The 22,475-nt window shown below is 48.8% G+C and overlaps 1 protein-coding gene across 2 annotated transcripts in view; it reads left to right on the plus strand.

Annotated features, from left to right (window-relative positions):
* The window catches only part of BRCA1 (BRCA1 DNA repair associated), a 373,734-nt gene that overhangs the window by 342,051 nt on the left and 9,208 nt on the right, over positions 1–22,475 (plus strand). The window lies entirely within an intron of this gene.

The raw sequence follows: 22,475 nt of genomic DNA on the forward strand, positions 1-22,475 counted from the left end.
TGTATTTAACTTAGTTTGGAGGAAAATGAAAACGTTCCTGTCACAAATACCTGACCGTTCTACCTGTTTACACTTAACATCTTTCCCAGCTGATTATTTTTTTTTTTAACTAAGCATTAGATATCAATTTAGATATCAATTTCCAAAGGAAAAGAGTAGCATGTTGTATGAAACTATAATTCATTGAAAGCAATGCATTTCCCATCCTTGTGCGTCTTTCATTATTCTTGTAGGTCTTCAACTCCAAACTGTCCTTTTCCCAAAATAGCTTATAGTATATAAAAGGGGTTGTCCAGCTTAGGTTACCGCCTCTATTATTTACAGTCCCATACCCAGTATCAATAGCTATTTTCTGTGTGCCCCAAGTGGTACACATCTATTTTTCATCTAAAATAACATCCCCAAAAAACTGGCTGATATTGCGATTTTAACCCGATGGCCATTATCTGGCTATCCATTATAGGGACGTTTTTCGTCCGAATTCACATGGGATTTGGGATAAGTTACCGAACCTGTGTGTTATCACAGCTCTGAGGCACGCGAATTATAATTCCCAATAAGTGCTGGGTATTGGGGCTAATTTGGGAGCCCCTAGCACATCCATTAGCTGCTGAAAACAGTGTGAATCTGCCTCCTACAACATGACGCCAGCAGTAGTCAGTCTCTGTTTCTCCTTTCTACCTATCCATGCCGAATAGTTTCTGGAAACTGGAAATGTGGTTCCATGATGGAGAGGCCAGTCATAGTGATGCACATGGAAAGAAAGTTTTTTTTTTTTTTTTATAAATAAAGTTTAGTATGTTGGGTACAGTTGGATAACAATTTAACTTTTTTATGAACATAATAAGCATGTTGTAACAAACTATCCACTTTAAAGCTAAAAAAAAAAAAAAAAAGCAAATGGTGATTGTCTAGCTTTTCCTTTTGTTTTGTTTTTGATTCAACAGTTCATTAATCGTTTTCTTCTGAGGCTGTTCTCAGCCCTTTGCTGAACCAATTTTCTCTTACGTCCTAGAGGATGCTGGGGACTCCGTAAGGACCATGGGGATAGACGGGCTCCGCAGGAGACATGGGCACTTTAAGAAAGGCTTTAGGTCTGGGTGTGCACTGGCTCATCCCTCTATGCCCCTCCACCAGACCTCAGTTTGATACTGTGCCCAGAGGAGATTGGGTGCATTACAGGGAGCTCTCCTGAGTTTCCTGTCAAAGTATTTGTTAGGTTTTTTATTTCCAGGGAGCCTGCTGGCAACAGGCTCCCTGCATCGTGGGACTGAGGAGAGAGAAGCAGACCTACTTCTGAGAGTTTCAAGGCTCTGCTTCTTAGGCTACTGGACACCATTAGCTCCAGAGGGAGTCGTAACACAGGTCTCACCCTGGAGTTCGTCCCGGAGCCGCGCCGCCGTCCTCCTCACAGAGCCGGAAGATAGAAGCCGGGTGAGTATGAGAAGAAAAGAAGACTTCAGAGGCGGCAGAAGACTTCATGATCTTCACTGAGGTAACGCGCAGCAGTAACGCTGTGCGCCATTGCTCCCATACACCTCACACACGGCAGTCACTGTAAGGGTGCAGGGCGCAGGGGGGGCGCCCTGGGCAGCATATGAACCTCTCTTTGGCAAAAAATATATATGTATACAGCTGGCCACTGTATATATATATATATATATATATATATAAGAGGCCCCGCCAATTTTTAGTGTATTTGAGAGGGACAGAAGCCCGCCACCGAGGGGGTGGGGCTTCTCCCTCAGCACTCACCAGCGCCATTTTCTCCACAGCACAGCTGAGAGGAAGCTCCCCAGACTCTCCCCTGCTTATACCACAGTGAAAGAGGGTTTTAAAGAAGAGGGGGGGGGGGGGCACATAATTAGGCGCATATACATATATATATATATATATATACTAGTGATGAGCGGGTTCGGTTTCTCGGAAACCGAACCCCCCCGAACTTCACGCTTTTTACACGGGTCCGAGGCAGACTTGGATCTTCCCGCCTTGCTCGGTTAACCCGAGCGCGCCCGAACGTCATCATCCCGCTGTCGGATTCTCGTGAGGCTCGGATTCTATCGCGAGACTCGGATTCTATATAAGGAGCCGCGCGTCGCCGCCATTTTCACACGTGCATTGAGATTGATAGGGAGAGGACGTGGCTGGCGTCCTCTCCGTTTAGAATAGAAATAGATAGTGAGATACTTGATTTACTGGAGCTTAGGAGTACTCAGAGAGTGCAGAGTTTACTAGTGACTGACCAGTGACCACCAGTGCAGTTTTATTATTATTTAATATAATCCGTTCTCTGCCTGAAAAAAAACGATACACAGTGACACAGTATACCATATCTGTGCTCAGCCTCAGTGTGCTGCATCATCTATGTATATCTGACTGTGCTGAGTGCTCACTGCTCACACAGCTTAATTGTGGGGGAGACTGGGGAGCAGTTATAGCAGGAGTACATATATTTAACAGTGCACACTTTTGCTGCCAGAGTGCCACTGCCAGTGTGACTGACCAGTGACCACCAGTATATTGTGATTGTCTGCCTGAAAAAGTTAAACACTCGTCGTGTGGTGTTTTTATTCTATAAACGCATTCTGCTGACAGTGTCCAGCAGGTCCGTCATTATATAATATATACCTGTCCTGCAGTAGTGATATATATATTTTTTTTATATCATTATCATCCAGTCTATACTAGCAGCAGACGCAGTACGGTAGTCCACGGCTGTAGCTACCTCTGTGTCGGCAGTCGCTCGTCCATAATTGTATACCTACCTGTGGTGGTTTTTTTTTTATCTTCTTCATACTAGTAGTTAACTTTAGGAGTCTGCAGTGCTGACAGTGTCCAGCAGGTCCGTCATTATATAATATATACCTGTCTGGCTGCAGTAGTGATATATATATATTTTTTATATCATTATCATCCAGTCTATATTAGCAGCAGACGCAGTACGGTAGTCCACGGCTGTAGCTACCTCTGTGTCGGCAGTCGCTCGTCCATCCATAATTGTATACCACCTACCTGTTGTGTTTTTTTTTTTCTATCTTCTTGATACTAGTAGCTTACTTTAGGAGTCTGCAGTGCTGACAGTGTCCATCAGGTCCGTCATTATATAATATATACCTGTCCGGCTGCAGTAGTGATATAAATATATTTCTCTGACGTCCTAGTGGATGCTGGGAACTCCGTAAGGACCATGGGGAATAGCGGCTCCGTAGGAGACTGGGCACAAAAGTAAAGCTTTAGGACTACCTGGTGTGCACTGGCTCCTCCCCCTATGACCCTCCTCCATGCCTCAGTTAGATTTTTGTGCCCGGCCGAGAAGGGTGCATTCTAGGAGGCTCTCCTGAGTTTCTTAGAAAAAGTTTAGTTTTAGGTTTTTTATTTTCAGTGAGACCTGCTGGCAACAGGCTCACTGCATCGAGGGACTAAGGGGAGAAGAAGCGAACCTGCCTGCTTGCAGCCAGCTTGGGCTTCTTAGGCTACTGGACACCATTAGCTCCAGAGGGACCGAACACAGGCCCAGCCTCGGAGTCCGGTCCCAGAGCCGCGCCGCCGGCCTCCTTACAGAGCCAGAAGCAAGAAGAGGTCCGGAAAATCGGCGGCAGAAGACATCAGTCTTCACCAAGGTAGCGCACAGCACTGCAGCTGTGCGCCATTGCTCCTCAGGCACACTTCACACTCCGGTCACTGAGGGTGCAGGGCGCTGGGGGGGGGGCGCCCTGAGCAGCAATAAAAACACCTTGGCTGGCGAAAATACATCACATATAACCCCCAGGGCTATATGGATGTATTTTAACCCCTGCCAGAATCCATAAAATTGCGGGAGAAAAGTCTGCAAAAAAGGGGCGGAGCCTATCTCCTCAGCACACTGGCGCCATTTTTCCTCACAGCTCCATTGGAGGGAAGCTCCCTGGCTCTCCCCTGCAGTTACTACACTACAGAAAGGGTTAAAAAAGAGAGGGGGGCACTAATTAGGCGCAGTATTAATAAAACAGCAGCTATTAGGGGAAAAACACTTCTATAAGGTTATCCCTGTATATATATAGCGCTCTGGTGTGTGCTGGCATACTCTCCCTCTGTCTCCCCAAAGGGCTAGTGGGGTCCTGTCCTCTATCAGAGCATTCCCTGTGTGTGTGCTGTGTGTCGGTACGATTGTGTCGACATGTATGAGGAGGAACATGGTGTGGAGGCGGAGCAATTGCCTGTAATGGAGTTGTCACCCCCTAGGGAGTCGACACCTGAGTGGCTGAGCTTATGGAAGGAATTACGTGTCAAAAATGATGACATGAGACAGCCGGCTACTCAGCTTGTGACTGTCCAGGCGTCTCAAAAGCCATCAGGGGCTCTAAAACGCCCGTTACCTCAGATGGCAGATACAGACGCCGACACGGATACTGACTCCAGTGTCGACGATGAAGAGACGAATGTGACTTCCAGTAGGGCCACATGTTACATGATTGAGGCTATGAAAAATGTTTTACATATTTCTGATAATACAAGTACCACTAAAAAGGGTATTATGTTTGGTGAGAAAAAACTGCCTGTAGTTTTTCCTGCATCTGAGGAATTAAAAGAAGTGTGTGATGAAGCGTGGGTTTTCCCCGATTAAAAAACTGATAATTCCTAAAAGGTTATTAGCATCATACCCCTTCCCGCCAGAGGATAGGGCACGTTGGGAAACACCCCCTAGGGGGGATAAAGCGCTCACACGTTTGTCTAAACAGGTGGCACTACCGTCTCCTGATACGGCCGCCCTTAAGGAACCTGCTGACAGAAAGCAGGAGAATATCCTAAAATGTATATACATTCACACGGGTGTTATACTGCGACCAGCAATCGCCTCAGCCTGGATGTGCAGTGCTGGGGTGGCGTGGTCGGATTCCCTGACTGAAAATATTGATACCCTAGATAGGGACAGTATATTACTGACTATAGAGCATTTAAAAGATGCATTTCTATATATGCGTGATGCACAGAGGAATATTTGCCGACTGGCATCAAGAGTAAGTGCGCTGTCCATTTCTGCCAGAAGAGGGTTATGGACGAGGCAGTGGTCAGGTGATGCTGACTCCAAAAGGCATATGGAAACAGCCAGTTCCCAGGAACAGAAGCCCTCTTCCGTTTCTGCCAAGTCCTCAGGCTGGGGCTTCACTAGCGGACTCAGGCGCGGTGGGGGCCCGTCTCAAGAATTTCAGCGCGCAGTGGGCTCACTCGCAAGTGGACCCCTGGATCCTGCAGGTAGTATCTCAGGGGTACAAATTGGAATTCGAGACGTCTCCCCCTCGCCGGTTCCTGAAGTCTGCTTTACCGACGTCTCCCTCCGACAGGGAGGCGGTATTGGAAGCCATTCACAAGCTGTATTCCCAGCAGGTGATAATCACGGTACCCCTCCTGCAACAGGGAAAGGGGTATTATTCCACGCTGTTTGTGGTACCGAAGCCGGACGGCTCGGTGAGACCTATTTTAAATCTGAAATCCTTGAACACTTACATACAAAGGTTCAAATTCAAGATGGAGTCACTCAGAGTGGTGATTGCGAACCTGGAAGAAGGGGATTATATGGTGTCTTTGGACATCAAGGATGCTTACCTCCATGTCCCAATTTACCCTTCTCACCAAGGGTACCTCAGGTTTGTGGTACAGAACTGTCACTATCAGTTTCAGACGCTGCCGTTTGGTTTGTCCACGGCACCCCGGGTCTTTACCAAAGTAATGGCCGAAATGATGATACTCCTTCGAAGGAAGGGAGTTTTATTTATCCCTTACTTGGACGATCTCCTGATAAGGGCAAGATCCAGGGAACAGTTGGTAGTCGGGGTAGCACTATCTCAAGTAGTGTTGCGGCAGCACGGTTGGATTCTCAATATTCCAAAGTCGCAGCTGATCCCGACGACACGTCTTCTATTCCTAGGAATGATCCTGGACACAGTCCAGAAAAAGGTGTTTCTCCCGGAGGAGAAAGCCAGGGAGTTATCCGAACTAGTCAGAAACCTCCTAAAACCAGGCCAAGTGTCAGTGCATCTATGCACAAGGGTCCTTGGAAAAAATGGTGGCTTCCTACGAAGCAATTCCATTCGGCAGATTCCACGCAAGAACTTTCCAGTGGGACCTGCTAGACAAATGGTCCGGATCGCATCTTCAGATGCATCAGCGGATAACCCTGTCACCAAAGACAAGGGTGTCTCTCCTGTGGTGGTTGCAGAGTGCTCATCTTCTAGAGGGCCGCAGATTCGGCATTCAGGACTGGGTCCTGGTGACCACGGATGCCAGCCTGCGAGGCTGGGGAGCAGTCACACAGAGAAGGAATTTCCAGGGCTTGTGGTCAAGCCTGGAGACATCACTTCACATAAATATCCTGGAGCTAAGGGCCATTTACAATGCTCTAAGCCTAGCAAGACCTCTGCTTCAAGGTCAGCCGGTGCTGATCCAGTCAGACAACATCACGGCAGTCGCCCACGTAAACAGACAGGGCGGCACAAGAAGCAGGAGGGCAATGACGGAAGTTGCAAGGATTCTTCGCTGGGCGGAAAATCATGTGATAGCACTGTCAGCAGTGTTCATTCCGGGAGTGGACAACTGGGATGCAGACTTCCTCAGCAGACACGACCTCCACCCGGGGGAGTGGGGACTTCACCCAGAAGTCTTCCACATGATTGTGAACCGTTGGGAAAAACCAAAGGTGGACATGATGGCGTCCCGCCTCAACAAAAAACTAGACAGATATTGCGCCAGGTCAAGGGACCCTCATGCAATAGCTGTGGACGCTCTGGTAACACCGTGGGTGTACCAGTCAGTGTATGTGTTCCCTCCTCTGCCTCTCATACCCAAGGTACTGAGAATCATAAGAAGGAGAGGAGTAAGATCTATACTCGTGGCTCCGGATTGGCCAAGAAGGACTTGGTACCCGGAACTTCAAGAGATGCTCACGGAGGACCCGTGGCCTCTACCTCTAAGAAAGGACCTGCTCCAGCAGGGACCCTGTCTGTTCCAAGACTTACCGCGGCTGCGTTTGACGGCATGGCGGTTGAACGCCGGATCCTGAAGGAAAAAGGCATTCCGGATGAAGTCATCCCTACCCTGATCAAAGCCAGGAAGGATGTAACTGTGCAACATTATCACCGTATTTGGCGTAAATATGTTGCGTGGTGTGAGGCCAGGAAGGCCCCTACAGAGGAATTTCAACTGGGTCGTTTCCTGCATTTCCTGCAAACAGGACTGTCTATGGGCCTAAAATTAGGGTCCATTAAGGTTCAAATTTCGGCCCTGTCGATTTTCTTCCAGAAAGAACTAGCTTCAGTTCCTGAAGTTCAGACGTTTGTCAAGGGGGTACTGCATATACAGCCTCCTTTTGTGCCTCCAGTGGCACCTTGGGATCTCAATGTAGTTTTGGGGTTCCTAAAATCACATTGGTTTGAACCACTCACCACTGTGGACTTAAAATATCTCACATGGAAAGTGGTAATGCTGTTAGCCCTGGCTTCAGCCAGGCGTATCTCAGAATTGGCGGCTTTATCCTATAAAAGCCCTTACCTAATTTTTCATACAGACAGGGCAGAATTGAGGACTCGTCCTCAATTTCTCCCTAAGGTGGTTTCAGCGTTTCACTTAAACCAGCCTATTGTGGTACCTGCGGCTACTAGGGACTTGGAGGATTCCAAGTTGCTGGACGTAGTCAGGGCCCTGAAAATATATGTTCCAGTACGGCTGGAGTCAGAAAATCTGACTCGCTGTTTATCCTGTATGCACCCAACAAGCTGGGTGCTCCTGCTTCTAAGCAGACTATTGCTCGTTGGATTTGTAGTACAATTCAGCTTGCACATTCTGTGGCAGGCCTGCCACAGCCAAAATCTGTAAAAGCCCATTCCACAAGGAAAGTGGGCTCATCTTGGGCGGCTGCCCGAGGGGTCTCGGCTTTACAACTTTGCCGAGCAGCTACTTGGTCAGGGGCAAACACGTTTGCTAAATTCTACAAATTTGATACCCTGGCTGAGGAGGACCTGGAGTTCTCTCATTCGGTGCTGCAGAGTCATCCGCACTTTCCCGCCCGTTTGGGAGCTTTGGTATAATCCCCATGGTCCTTTCGGAGTTCCCAGCATCCACTAGGACGTCAGAGAAAATAAGAATTTACTTACCGATAATTCTATTTCTCATAGTCCGTAGTGGATGCTTGGCGCCCATCCCAAGTGCGGATTGTCTGCAATACTTGTACATAGTTACAAAAATCGGGTTATTATTGTTGTGAGCCATCTTTTCAGAGGCTCCTCTGTTATCATGCTGTTAACTGGGTTCAGATCACAGGTTGTAAGGTGTGATTGGTGTGGCTGGTATGAGTCTTACCCGGGATTCAAAATCCTTCCTTATTGTGTACGCTCGTCCGGGCACAGTATCCTAACTGAGGCTTGGAGGAGGGTCATAGGGGGAGGAGCCAGTGCACACCAGCTAGTCCTAAAGCTTTTACTTTTGTGCCCAGTCTCCTGCGGAGCCGCTATTCCCCATGGTCCTTTCGGAGTTCCCAGCATCCACTACGGACTATGAGAAATAGAATTATCGGTAAGTAAATTCTTATTTTTTTTATATCATTATCATCCAGTCTATATTAGCAGCAGACGCAGTACGGTAGTCCACGGCTGTAGCTACCTCTGTGTCGGCAGTCGCTCGTCCATCCATAATTGTATACCACCTACCTGTGGTGTTTTTTTTCTTTCTATCTTCTTGATACTAGTAGCTTACTTTAGGAGTCTGCAGTGCTGACAGTGTCCAGCAGGTCCGTCATTATATAATATATACCTGTCCGGCTGCAGTAGTGATATATATATATTTTTTTATATCATTATCATCCAGTCTATATTAGCAGCAGACGCAGTACGGTAGTCCACGGCTGTAGCTACCTCTGTGTCGGCAGTCGCTCGTCCATCCATAAGTATACTAGTATCCATCCATCTCCATTGTTTACCTGAGGTGCCTTTTAGTTGTGCCTATTAAAATATGGAGAACAAAAATGTTCAGGTTCCAAAAATAGGGAAAGATCAAGATCGACTTCCACCTCGTGCTGAAGCTGCTGCCACTAGTCATGGCCGAGACGATGAAATGCCAGCAACGTCGTCTGCCAAGGCCGATGCCCAATGTCATAGTACAGAGCATGTAAAATCCAAAACACCAAATATCAGTAAAAAAAGGACTCAAAAATCTAAAATAAAATTGTCAGAGGAGAAGCGTAAACTTGCCAATATGCCATTTACCACACGGAGTGGCAAGGAACGGCTGAGGCCCTGGCCTATGTTCATGGCTAGTGGTTCAGCTTCACATGAGGATGGAAGCACTCAGCCTCTCGCTAGAAAAATGAAAAGACTCAAGCTGGCAAAAGCACAGCAAAGAACTGTGCGTTCTTCGAAATCACAAATCCACAAGGAGAGTCCAATTGTGTTGTTTGCGATGCCTGACCTTCCCAACACTGGACGTGAAGAGCATGCGCCTTCCACCATTTGCACGCCCCCTGCAAGTGCTGGAAGGAACACCCGCAGTCCAGTTCCTGATAGTCAGATTGAAGATGTCAGTGTTGAAGTACACCAGGATGAGGAGGATATGGGTGTTGCTGGCGCTGGGGAGGAAATTGACCAGGAGGATTCTGATGGTGAGGTGGTTTGTTTAAGTCAGGCACCCGGGGAGACACCTGTTGTCCGTGGGAGGAATAGGGCCATTGACATGCCTGGTTAATATACCAAAAAAATCAGCTCTTCGGTGTGGAAGTATTTCAACAGAAATGCGGACAACATTTGTCAAGCCGTGTGTTGCCTTTGTCAAGCTGTAATAAGTAGGGGTAAGGACGTTAACCACCTCGGAACATCCTCCCTTATACGTCACCTGCAGCGCATTCATTATAAGTCAGTGACAAGTTCAAAAACTTTGGGCGACAGCGGAAGCAGTCCACTGACCAGTAAATCCCTTCCTCTTGTAAACAAGCTCACGCAAACCACCCCACCAACTCCTTCAGTGTCAATTTCCTCCTTCCCCAGGAATGCCAATAGTCCTGCAGGCCATGTCACTGGCAATTCTGACGAGTCCTCTCCTGCCTGGGATTCCTCCGATGCATCCTTGCGTGTAACGCCTACTGCTGCTGGCGCTGCTGTTGTTGCTGCTGGGAGTCGATGGTCATCCCAGAGGGGAAGTCGTACTCGTAAGACCACTTTTACTACTTTCACCAAGCAATTGACTGTCCAACAGTCCTTTGCGAGGAAGATGAAATATCACAGCAGTCATCCTGCTGCAAAGCGGATAACTGAGGCCTTGGCATCCTGGGCGGTGAGAAACGTGGTTCCGGTATCCATCATTACTGCAGAGCCAACTAGAGACTTGTTGGAGGTACTGTGTCCCCGGTACCAAATACCATCTAGGTTCCATTTCTCTAGGCAGGCGATACCGAAAATGTACACAGACCTCAGAAAAAGACTCACCAGTGTCCTAAAAAATGCAGTTGTACCCAATGTCCACTTAACCACGGACATGTGGACAAGTGGAGCAGGGCAGGCTCAGGACTATATGACTGTGACAGCCCACTGGGTAGATGTATGGACTCCCGCCGCAAGAACAGCAGCGGCGGCACCAGTAGCAGCATCTCGCAAACACCAACTCTTTCCTAGGCAGGCTACGCTTTGTATCACCGCTTTCCAGAATACGCACACAGCTAAAAACCTCTTACGGCAACTGAGGAAGATCATCGCAGAATGGCTTACCCCAATTGGACTCTCCTGTGGATTTGTGGCATCGGACAACGCCAGCAATATTGTGTGTGCATTAAATCTGGGCAAATTCCAGCACGTCCCATGTTTTGCACATACCTTGAATTTGGTGGTGCAGAATTATTTAAAAACGAGAGGGGCGTGCAAGAGATGCTGTCGGTGGCCAGAAGAATTGCGGGACACTTTCGGCGTACAGGCACCACGTACAGAAGACTGGAGCACCACCAAAAACGCCTGAACCTGCCCTGCCATCATCTGAAGCAAGAAGTGGTAACGAGGTGGAATTCAACCCTCTATATGCTTCAGAGGTTGGAGGAGCAGCAAAAGGCCATTCAAGCCTATACAACTGAGCACGATATAGGAGGTGGAATGCACCTGTCTCAAGCGCAGTGGAGAATGATTTCAACGTTGTGCAAGGTTCTGCAACCTTTTGAACTTGCCACACGTGAAGTCAGTTCAGACACTGCCAGCCTGAGTCAGGTCATTCCCCTCATCAGGCTTTTGCAGAAGAAGCTGGAGACATTGAAGGAGGAGCTAACACAGAGCGATTCCGCTAGGCATGTGGGACTTGTGGATGGAGCCCTTAATTCGTTTAACAAGGATTCACGGGTGGTCAATCTGTTGAAATCAGAGCACTACATTTTGGCCACCGTGCTCGATCCTAGATTTAAAACCTACCTTGGATCTCTCTTTCCGGCAGACACAAGTCTGCTGGGGTTCAAAGAACTGCTGGTGACAAAATTGTTAAGTCAAGCGGAACGCGACCTGTCAACATCTCCTCCTTCACATTCTCCCGCAACTGGGGGTGCGAGGAAAAGGCTCAGAATTCCGAGCCCACCCGCTGGCGGTGATGCAGGGCAGTCTGGAGCGACTGCTGATGCTGACATCTGGTCCGGACTGAAGGACCTGACAACGATTACGGACATGTCGTCTACTGTCACTGCATATGATTCTCTCCCCATTGAAAGAATGGTGGAGGATTATATGAGTGACCGCATCCAAGTAGGCACGTCAGACAGTCCGTACTTATACTGGCAGGAAAAAGAGGCAATTTGGAGGCCCTTGCACAAACTGGCTTTATTCTACCTAAGTTGCCCTCCCACAAGTGTGTACTCCGAAAGAGTGTTTAGTGCCGCCGCTCACCTTGTCAGCAATCGGCGTACGAGGTTACATCCTGAAAATGTGGAGAAGATGATGTTCATTAAAATGAATTATAATCAATTCCTCCGTGGAGACATTGACCAGCAGCAATTGCCTCCACAAAGTACACAGGGAGCTGAGATGGTGGATTCCAGTGGGGACGAATTGATAATCTGTGAGGAGGGGGATGTACACGGTGATATATCGGAGGATGATGATGAGGTGGACATCTTGCCTCTGTAGAGCCAGTTTGTGCAAGGAGAGATTAATTGCTTCTTTTTTGGTGGGGGTCCAAACCAACCCGTCATTTTAGTCACAGTCGTGTGGCAGACCCTGTCACTGAAATGATGGGTTGGTTAAAGTGTGCATGTCCTGTTTATACAACATAAGGGTGGGTGGGAGGGCCCAAGGACAATTCCATCTTGCACCTCTTTTTTCTTTCATTTTTCTTTGCGTCATGTGCTGTTTGGGGAGTAGTTTTTGGAAGGGCCATCCTGCGTGACACTGCAGTGCCACTCCTAGATGGGCCAGGTGTTTGTGTCGGCCACTTGGGTCGCTTATCTTAGTCACACAGCTACCTCATTGCGCCTCTTTTTTTCTTTGCATCATGTGCTGTTTGGGTGGTGTTTTTTGGAAGGGCCATCCTGCGTGACACTGCAGTGCCACTCCTAGATGGGCCAGGTGTTTGTGTCGGCCACTAGGGTCGCTTATCTTAGTCACACAGCTACCTCATTGCGCCTCTTTTTTTCTTCTTTGCGTCATGTGCTGTTTGGGGAGTAGTTTTTTGAAGGGCCATCCTGCGTGACACTGCAGTGCCACTCCTAGATGGGCCAGGTGTTTGTGTCGGCCACTTGGGTCGCTGAGCTTAGTCATCCAGCGACCTCGGTGCAAATTTTAGGACTAAAAATAATATTGTGAGGTGTGAGGTGTTCAGAATAGTCTGAAAATGAGTGGAAATTATGCTTATTGAGGTTAATAATACTTTGGGATCAAAATGACCCCCAAATTCTATGATTTAAGCTGTTTTTCAGGGTTTTTTGAAAAAAACACCCGAATCCAAAACACACCCGAATCCGACAAAAAAAATTCGGTGAGGTTTTGCCAAAACGCGATCGAACCCAAAACACGGCCGCGGAACCGAACCCAAAACCAGAACACAAAATCCGAAAAATTTCCGGTGCTCATCACTAATATATACACAGTGCTACCGGGTAAACATATATTTATTGTGTTTTTTTCCTGGGTCATATAGCGCTGGGGTGTGTGCTGGCATACTCTCTCTCTGTCTCTCCAAAGGGCCTTGTGGGGGAACTGTCTTCAGATAAGAGGATCCCCTGAGTGTGTGGTGTGTCGGTACGCGTGTGTCGACATGTCTGAGGTAGAAGGCTCTCCTAGAGAGGACGGGGAGCAAATGAATGTGGTGTCTCCGTCGACAACGCCGACACCTGACTGGATGGATATGTGGAATGTTTTAAGTGCTAATGTAAATTTATTGCACAAAAGATTAGTGGTACAGCCAGGGAGTCAACCCATGTCTGTCCCTATGTTGCAGGGACCTTTGGGGTCTCAAAAGCGCCCACTTTCCCAAATAATAGACACAGATACGGACACAGATTCTGACTCCAGTGTCGACTACGATGATGCAAAATTACAGCCAAAATTGGCTAAATGTATTCGATATATGATTATTGCAATAAAAGATGTTTTGCATATCACAGAGGAACCCCCTGTCCCTGACACAAGGGTACACATGTATAAGGGAAAGAAACCTGAGGTAACCTTTTCCCCCTCACATGAGTTGAACGAATTATGTGAAGAAGCTTGGGAATCTCCAGACAAAAAAACTGCAGATTCCCAAAAGGATTCTTATGGCGTATACTTTCCCGCCAACGGACAGGATACGGTGGGAATCCTCCCCTAGGGTTGACAAAGCATTGACACACTTATCCAAAAAGGTAGCGCTGCCATCCCAAGATGCGGCTACCCTCAGGGATCCTGCTGACCGCAAGCAGGAGGTTACCTTGAAGTCCATTTGCATACCTTACTCAGACCGGCAATTGCGTCGGCCTGGGTTTGTAGCGCGGTAGCAGCATGGACAGATACCTTATCAGCGGAAATTGAGACCCTAGATAAGGATACCATTTTATTGACCCTAGGGTATATAAAAGATGCTTTCTTATATATGAGAGATGCTCAAAGATGCTATGTCGATTTCTACCTTACAGAGGTGAGGAATTGTTTGGGGAAGGTCTCTCGGACCTGGTCTCCACAGCTACAGCTGGTAAATCTAATTTTTTGCCTTATATTCCCTCACAGCCTAAGAAAGCACCACATTACCAAATGCAGTCCTTTCGATCACAAAGAAACAAGAAAGTACGAGGTGCATCCTTTCTTGCCAGAGGTAAGGGTAGAGTGAAAAAGCTGCACAACACAGCTAGTTCCCAGGAACAGAAGTCCTCCCCGGCCTCTGCAAAATCCACCGCATGACGCTGAGGCTCCGTTAAAGGAGTCCGCCCCAGTGGGGGCACATCTTCGAGTTTTCAGCCACATCTGGGTTCACTCGCAGGTGGATCCCGGGGCAATAAAAAATTGTTGCTCAGGGTTACAAGCTGGAATTCGAAGAGGTGCCTCCTCAACGGTTTTTCAAATCGGCCCTGCCAGCTTCTCCCCAGGAAGGGGAGATAGTGTTAAATGCAATTCACAAATTGTATCTTCAACAGGTGGTGGTCAAGGTTCCCCTGCTTTAACAAGGAAGGGGATATTACTCAACCCTGTTTGTAGTCCCGAAACCGGACGGTTCGGTCAGACCCATATTAAATTTTAAAATTCCTGAACCTATAATTGAAAAGGTTCAAGATGGAATCGCTAAGAGCGGTCGTCGCCAGCCTGGAAGGGGGGGATTTTATGGTATCTCTGGACATAAAGGATGCATACCTTCATGTTCCCATTGATCCACCTCATCAGGCGTACCTGAGATTTGCGGTACAGGACGTTGCCGTTTGGGCTTTCCACGGCCCAGAGGATTGTCACCAAGGTAATGGCGAAAATTATGGTGCTCCTGCGCAAGCAAGGTGTCACAATTATCCCGTACTTGGACGATCTCCTCATAAAAGCGAGATCAAGAGAGCAGTTACTGAACAGCGTATCATTTTCACTGAAGGTGTTATAGCACGGCTGGATTCTCAATATCCCGAAGTCGCAGTTGGTTCCTACGACTCGTCTGACTTTCTTGGGCATGATTCTGGATACAGACCAGAAAAGGTTTTATCTTCCGATAAAAAAAGCTCAGGTACTCATGACTTTTGACAGGAACCTATTGAAACCAAAACAGGTGTCAGTGCATCACTGCACTCGAGTCCTGGGAAAGATGGTGGCATCATACGAGGCCATTCCCTTCGGCAGACTCCATGCGAGGACTTTCCAGTGGGACCTACTGGACAAGTGGTCCGGGTCACATCTACAGATTCATCAGTGGATCTCCCTGTTCCCCAGGGCCAGGGTATTTCTCCTGTGGTGGCTGCAGGGTGCTCACCTTCTAGAAGTCTGCAGGTTCGGCATTCAGGACTGGATCCTGGTGACCACGGACGCGAGCCTCCGAGGTTGGGGAGCAGTCACACAGGGAAGAAACTTCCAAGGTCTTTGGTCAAGTCAAGAGACTTGTCTTCACATCAACATCCTGGAACTGAGGGCCATATACAAAGCCCTACGTTAAGCGGAGACCTTATTGCGCGACCAACCAGTTCTGATCCAGTCAGACAACATCACCGCAGTGGCTCATGTAAACCGCCAAGGCGGCGCAAGGAGCAGAGTGGCAATGGCGGAAGCCACCAGAATTCTTCGCTGGGCGGAGCATTATGTAAGCGCACTGGCAGCAGTGTTCATTCCAGGAGTGGACAACTGGGAAGCAGACTTCTTCAGCAGACAAGACCTGCATCCAGGAGAGTGGGGACTTCATCCGGAAGTCTTCGCACGGATTACAAGTCAGTGGGGACTACCCCAGATAGACATGATGGCGTCCCGCCTCAACAAAAAGCTACAGAGGTATTGCGCCAGATCAAAAGATCCTCAGGTGGTAGCTGTAGACGCCCTAGTGACACCGTGGGTGTCCAGTCGGTCTATGTATTTCCTCCTCTTCCTCTCATACCCAAGGTGTTGAAAATAATAAGAAAGAGAGGAGTGAGAACAATTCTCATTGTTCCAGATTGGCCACGAAGGACCTGGTATCCGTATCTGCAGGAAATGCTCACAGAAGATCCGTGGCCTCTTCCTCTGAGACAGGACCTGTTGCAACAGGGGCCCTGTCTGTTCCAAGACTTACCGCGGCTGCGTTTGACGGCATGGCGGTTGAACGCCGGATCCTAGCGGAAAAAGGTATTCTGGTTGAGGTCATTCCTACGCTGATAAGGGCTAGGAAGGACATGACTTCTAAACATTATCACCATATATGGCGAAAATATGTTCTTGGTGTGAGGCCAGGAATGCTCCTACGGAAGAATTCCATCTGGACCGTTTCCTTCACTTCCTACAAACTGGAGTGAATTTGGGCCTAAAATTAGGCTCCATTAAGGTTGCGATTTTGGTCTTATCCATTTTCTTTCATAAAGAATTGACTTCTCTTCAGAAGTACAGACTTTTGTGAAGGGAGTGCTGCATATTCAGCCTCCTTTTGTACCTTCCGGTGGCGCCTTGGGACCTTAATGTGGTGTTGAGTTTCCTTAAGTCGCATTGGTTTGAACCACTTGAAACGGTGGAGTTAAAATGTCTCACTGGGAAGGTGGTCATGTTATTAACCTTGGCTTCGGCTAGGCGAGTGTCGGAATTGGCGGCTTTGTCTCATAAAAGCCCCTTTCTGGTTTTCCATATGGATAGAGCGGTATTGCGGACTCGTCCTCAATTCTTGCCTATGGTGGTGTCATCTTTTCATATGAACGAACCTATTGTGGTGCCTGTGGCGACACGTGACTTGTAGGATTCAGAGTCCCTTTTATGTGGTCAGGGCTTTGAAAATTTACGTGGCCAGAACGGCTAGAGTCAGAAAAACTAAAGAAGCACTGTTTGTCCTGTATGCAGCCAACAAGGTTGGTGCCCTGCTTCAAAGCAGACTATTGCTCGCTGGATCTGTAACACGATTCAGCAGGCACATTCTACGGCAGGATTGCCGTTATCAAAATCGGTCAAGGCCCATTCCACTAGGAAGGTGGGCTCGTCTTGGGCGGCTGCCCGAGGGGTCTCGGCACTACTGCTGGGCTGAGCTGCTACTTGGTCGGGTTCAAACACCTTTGCAAAGTTCTATGAGTTTGAGACCCTGGCTGAGGAGGACTTCCTGTTTGCTCAATCGGTGCTGCAGAGTCATCCGCACTCTCCCGCCCGTTTGGGAGCTTTGGTATAATCCCCATGGTCCTTACGGAGTCCCCAGCATCCTCTAGGACGTAAGAGAAAATAAGATTTCTCTGACGTCCTAGTGGATGCTGGGAACTCCGAAAGGACCATGGGGAACAGCGGCTCCGCAGGAGACTGGGCACAACTAAAGAAAGCTTTTAGGTCACCTGGTGTGCACTGGCTCCTCCCACTATGACCCTCCTCCAAGCCTCAGTTAGATTTTGTGCCCGGCCGAGGTTGGATGCACACTAGGGGCTCTCCTGAGCTTCTAAAAAGAAAGTATATAATTAGGTTTTTTATTTTACAGTGAGACCTGCTGGCAACAGGCTCACTGCAGCGAGGGACTAAGGGGAGAAGAGGCGAACCTACCTGCTTGCAGCTAGCTTGGGCTTCTTAGGCTACTGGATACCATTAGCTCCAGAGGGATCGACCGCATGGAACTGGCCTTGGTGTTCGGTCCCGGAGCCGCGCCGCCGTCCCCCTTACAGAGCCAGAAGCAAGAAGAGGTCCGGAAAATCGGCGGCAGAAGACATCAGTCTTCACCAAGGTAGCGCACAGCACTGCAGCTGTGCGCCATTGCTCCTCATACACACTTCACACTCCGGTCACTGAGGGTGCAGGACGCCAGGGGGGGGCGCCCTGAGCAGCAATAAAAACACCTTGGCTGGCAAAAATACCACAATATATAGCCCTAATTATGTGATAATTACCCCTGCCAGAATCCATAAAAAAGCGGGAGAATAGTCCGCGAAAAAGGGGCGGAGCTATCTCCTTCAGCACACTGGCGCCATTTCTCCCTCACAGCTCCGCTGGAAGGAAGCTCCCTGGCTCTCCCCTGCAGTCTACACTACAGAAAAGGGTAAAAAAGAGAGGGGGGGCACTAAATTTAGGCGCAGTATATATAACAGCAGCTATAGGGGACATAATTCAGTTAGTCCCTGCATTATATAGCGCTCTGGTGTGTGCTGGCATACTCTCACTCTGTCTCCCCAAAGGGCTTTGGTGGGTCCTGTCCTCTGTTAGAGCATTCCCTGTGTGTGTGCGGTGTGTCGGTACGGCTGTGTGACATGTTTGATGAGGATAATGATGTGGAGGCGGAGCAGATGCCTATAGAAGGGATGTCACCCCCTGCGGGGCAGACACCTGAGTGGATGGACTTATGGAAGGAATTGCGTGCACGTGTCGACTCCTTACACAAAAAATTTGACGACATGCCAAATGCGGGACAGCCGGCTTCTCAGCTCGTGCCTGTCCAGGCGTCTCAAAGGCCATCGGAGGCTCTAAAACGCCCGCTACCTCAGATGGCAGACGCAGATGTCGACACGGATACTGACACCAGTGTCGACGACGATGAGTCTAGTCTAATGTCCACTAAGGCCATTCGTTGCATGATTGAAGCAATGAAAGAGGTGTTACAAATTTCTGATTATAAACCCAGGTACCACTAAAAAGGGTATTATGTTTGGGGAGAAAAAACTACCCGTAGTTTTTCCCCCATCAGAAGAATTAAATGAAGTGTGTGAAGAAGCGTGGGCTTTCCCTGATAAAAGATTGGTAATCTCTAAGAAGTTACTAATGGCGTTCCCTTTCCCGCCAGAGGATAGGTCACGTTGGTAGACACCCCCTAGGGTGGATAAAGCGCTCACACGTTTGTCTAAAAAGGTGGCACTACCGTCTCCGGATACGGCCGCCCTCAAGGAACCTGCTGATAGAAAGCAGGAGGCGATCCTGAAGTCTGTATATACACACTCAGGCATTATACTTAGACCAGCTATTGCGTCAGCATGGATGTGCAGTGCTGCCGCTGCGTGGTCAGATTCCCTGTCAGAAAATATTGACACACTAGACAGGGGCACTATTCTGCTAACCATAGAGCATATAAAAGACTCAGTCTTATACATGAGAGATGCACAGAGGGAGATCTGCCGGCTGGCATCTAAAATAAGTGCATTGTCCATTTCTGCTAGGAGAGGCTTATGGACTCGCCAGTGGACGGGGGATGCAGATTCAAAAAGGCACATGGAAGTTTTGCCTTATAAGGGTGAGGAGTTATTCGGGGATGGTCTCTCGGACCTAGTTTCCACAGCAACTGCTGGGAAGTCAGCATTTTTACCCCATGTTCCCTCACAGCCTAAAAAGGCGCCGTTTTATCAGGTACAGTCCTTTCGGACTCAGAAAAACAGGCGTGGAAAAGGCGGGTCCTTTCTGTCCAGTGGCAGAGGTAGGGGAAAAAGGCTGCAACAAACAGCAGGTTCCCAGGAGCAAAAGTCCTCCCCCGCTTCTTCCAAGTCCGCCGCATGACGGTGGGGCTCCACAGGCGGAGCCAGGTACGGTGGGGGGCCGCCTCAAAAATTTCAGCGATCAGTGGGCTCGCTCACAGGTGGATCCCTGGATCCTGCAAATAGTATCTCAAGGGTACAAACTGGAATTCGAGGCGTCTCCACCCCACCGGTTCCTAAAATCTGCCTTGCCGACAACTCCCTCAGGCAGGGAGGCTGTGCTAGAGGCAATTCACAAGCTGTATTCCCAGCAGGTGATAGTCAAGGTGCCCCTACTTCAACAAGGTCGGGGTTACTATTCCACACTGTTTGTGGTACCGGACGGTTCGGTGAGACCCATTTTAAATTTGAAATCCTTGAACACATACATAAAAAAATTCAAGTTCAAGATGGAATCGCTCAGGGCGGTTATTGCAAGCCTGGACGAGGGGGATTACATGGTATCCCTGGACATCAAGGATGCTTACCTGCATGTCCCCATTTACTATCCTCACCAGGAGTACCTCAGATTTGTGGTACAGGATTGCCATTACCAATTCCAGACGCTGCCGTTTGGACTCTCCACGGCACCGAGGGTGTTTACCAAGGTAATGGCGGAAATGATGATACTCCTTCGAAGAAAGGGAGTTTTAATTATCCCGTACTTGGACGATCTCCTAATAAAGGCGAGGTCCAAGGAGCAGTTGTTGGTGGGAGTAGCACTATCTCAGGAGGTGCTACACCAGCACGGTTGGATTCTGAATATTCCAAAATCACAGCTGGTTCCGACGACACGTCTACTGTTCCTGGTTATGATTCTGGATACAGTCCAGAAAAAAGTGTTTCTCCCGGAGGAGAAAGCCAAGGAGCTGTCATCTCTAGTCAGAGACCTCCTGAAACCGAAACAGGTATCGGTGCATCACTGCACGCAGGTCCTGGGAAAGATGGTGGCTTCTTACGAAGCAATTCCTTTCGGCAGGTTCCATGCCAGAATCTTTGTGGGACCTGTTGGACCAATGGTCCGGATCGCATCTTCAGATGCATCGCCTAATAACCCTGTCTCCAAGAACCAGGGTGTCTCTGCTGTGGTGGCTGCAGAGTGCTCATCTTCTAGAGGGCCGCAGATTCGGCATACAGAACTGGGTCCTGGTGACCACGGATGCCAGCCTTCGAGGCTGGGGGGCAGTCACACAGGGAAGAAACTTCCAAGGACTATGGTCGAGTCAGGAGACTTCCCTACACATAAATATTCTGGAACTAAGGGCCATTTACAATGCCCTAAGTCAGGCAAAATCCCTGCTTCTACACCAGCCGGTACTGATCCAGTCAGACAACATCACGGCAGTCGCCCATGTAAATCGACACGGCGGCTCAAGAAGCAGTATGGCAATGGCAGAAGCCACAAGGATTCTCCGATGGGCGGAAAATCACGTACTAGCACTGTCAGCAGTGTTCATTCCGGGAGTGGACAACTGGGAAGCAGACTTTCTCTGCAGGCACGACCTCCACCCGGGAGAGTGGGGACTTCATCCAGAAGTCTTCACGCTGATTGTAAATCGATGGGAACGGCCACAGGTAGACATGATGGCGTCCCGCCTAAACAAAAAACTAGAGAGATATTGCGCCAGGTCAAGGGACCCTCAGGCGATAGCTGTGGACGCTCTAGTGACACCGTGGGTGTACCAGTCAGTTTATGTGTTCCCTCCTCTGCCTCTCATACCAAGGGTACTGAGAATAATAAGAAAACGAGGAGTAAGAACAATACTCGTGGTTCCGGATTGGCCAAGACGAGCGTGGTACCCGGAACTTCAAGAGATGATCTCAGAGGACCCATGGCCTCTGCAGCTCAGACAGGACCTGCTGCAGCAGGGGCCCTGTCTGTTCCAAGACTTACCGCGGCTGCGTTTGACGGCATGGCGGTTGAACGCCGGATCCTGAAGGAAAAGGGCATTCCGGAGGAAGTCATTCCTACGCTGATTAAAGCCAGGAAAGATGTAACTGCAAAGCATTATCACCGCATATGGCGGAAATATGTTGCTTGGTGTGAGGCCAAAAAGGCCCCAACAGAGGAATTTCAACTAGGTCGATTTCTGCATTTCCTACAAGCAGGAGTGACTATGGGCCTGAAATTAGGCTCCATTAAGGTACAGATCTCGGCTCTGTCGATTTTCTTCCAGAAAGAACTAGCTTCACTACCTGAAGTTCAGACGTTTGTGAAAGGAGTGCTGCATATTCAGCCCCCGTTTGTGCCTCCAGTGGCACCTTGGGATCTCAACGTGGTGTTGAGTTTCTTAAAATCACATTGGTTTGAGCCACTTAAAACCGTGGATCTAAAATATCTCACGTGGAAAGTGGTCATGTTATTGGCCTTGGCTTCAGCCAGGCGTGTGTCAGAATTGGCAGCTTTGTCATGTAAAAGCCCTTATCTGATTTTCCATATGGATAGGGCGGAATTGAGGACTCGTCCCCAGTTTCTCCCTAAGGTGGTATCAGCTTTTCACTTGAACCAACCTATTGTGGTGCCTGCGGCTACTAGGGACTTGGAGGATTCCAAGTTACTGGACGTAGTCAGGGCCTTGAAAATTTATGTTTCCAGGACGGCTAGAGTCAGGAAAACTGACTCGCTATTTATCCTGTATGCACCCAACAAGCTGGGTGCTCCTGCTTCTAAGCAGACTATTGCTCGCTGGATTTGTAGCACAATTCAGCTGGCGCATTCTGCGGCTGGACTGCCGCATCCTAAATCAGTAAAAGCCCATTCCACAAGGAAGGTGGGCTCATCTTGGGCGGCTGCCCGAGGGGTCTCGGCTTTACAACTTTGCCGAGCTGCTACTTGGTCAGGGGCAAACACGTTTGCAAAATTCTACAAAATTGATACCCTGGCTGAGGAGGACCTTGAGTTCTCTCATTCGGTGCTGCAGAGTCATCCGCACTCTCCCGCCCGTTTGGGAGCTTTGGTATAATC

The sequence above is a fragment of the Pseudophryne corroboree genome, chromosome 3 (genome assembly GCF_028390025.1).
Source record: "Pseudophryne corroboree isolate aPseCor3 chromosome 3, aPseCor3.hap2, whole genome shotgun sequence".
NCBI classification, from domain to species: Eukaryota; Metazoa; Chordata; class Amphibia; order Anura; family Myobatrachidae; genus Pseudophryne; species Pseudophryne corroboree.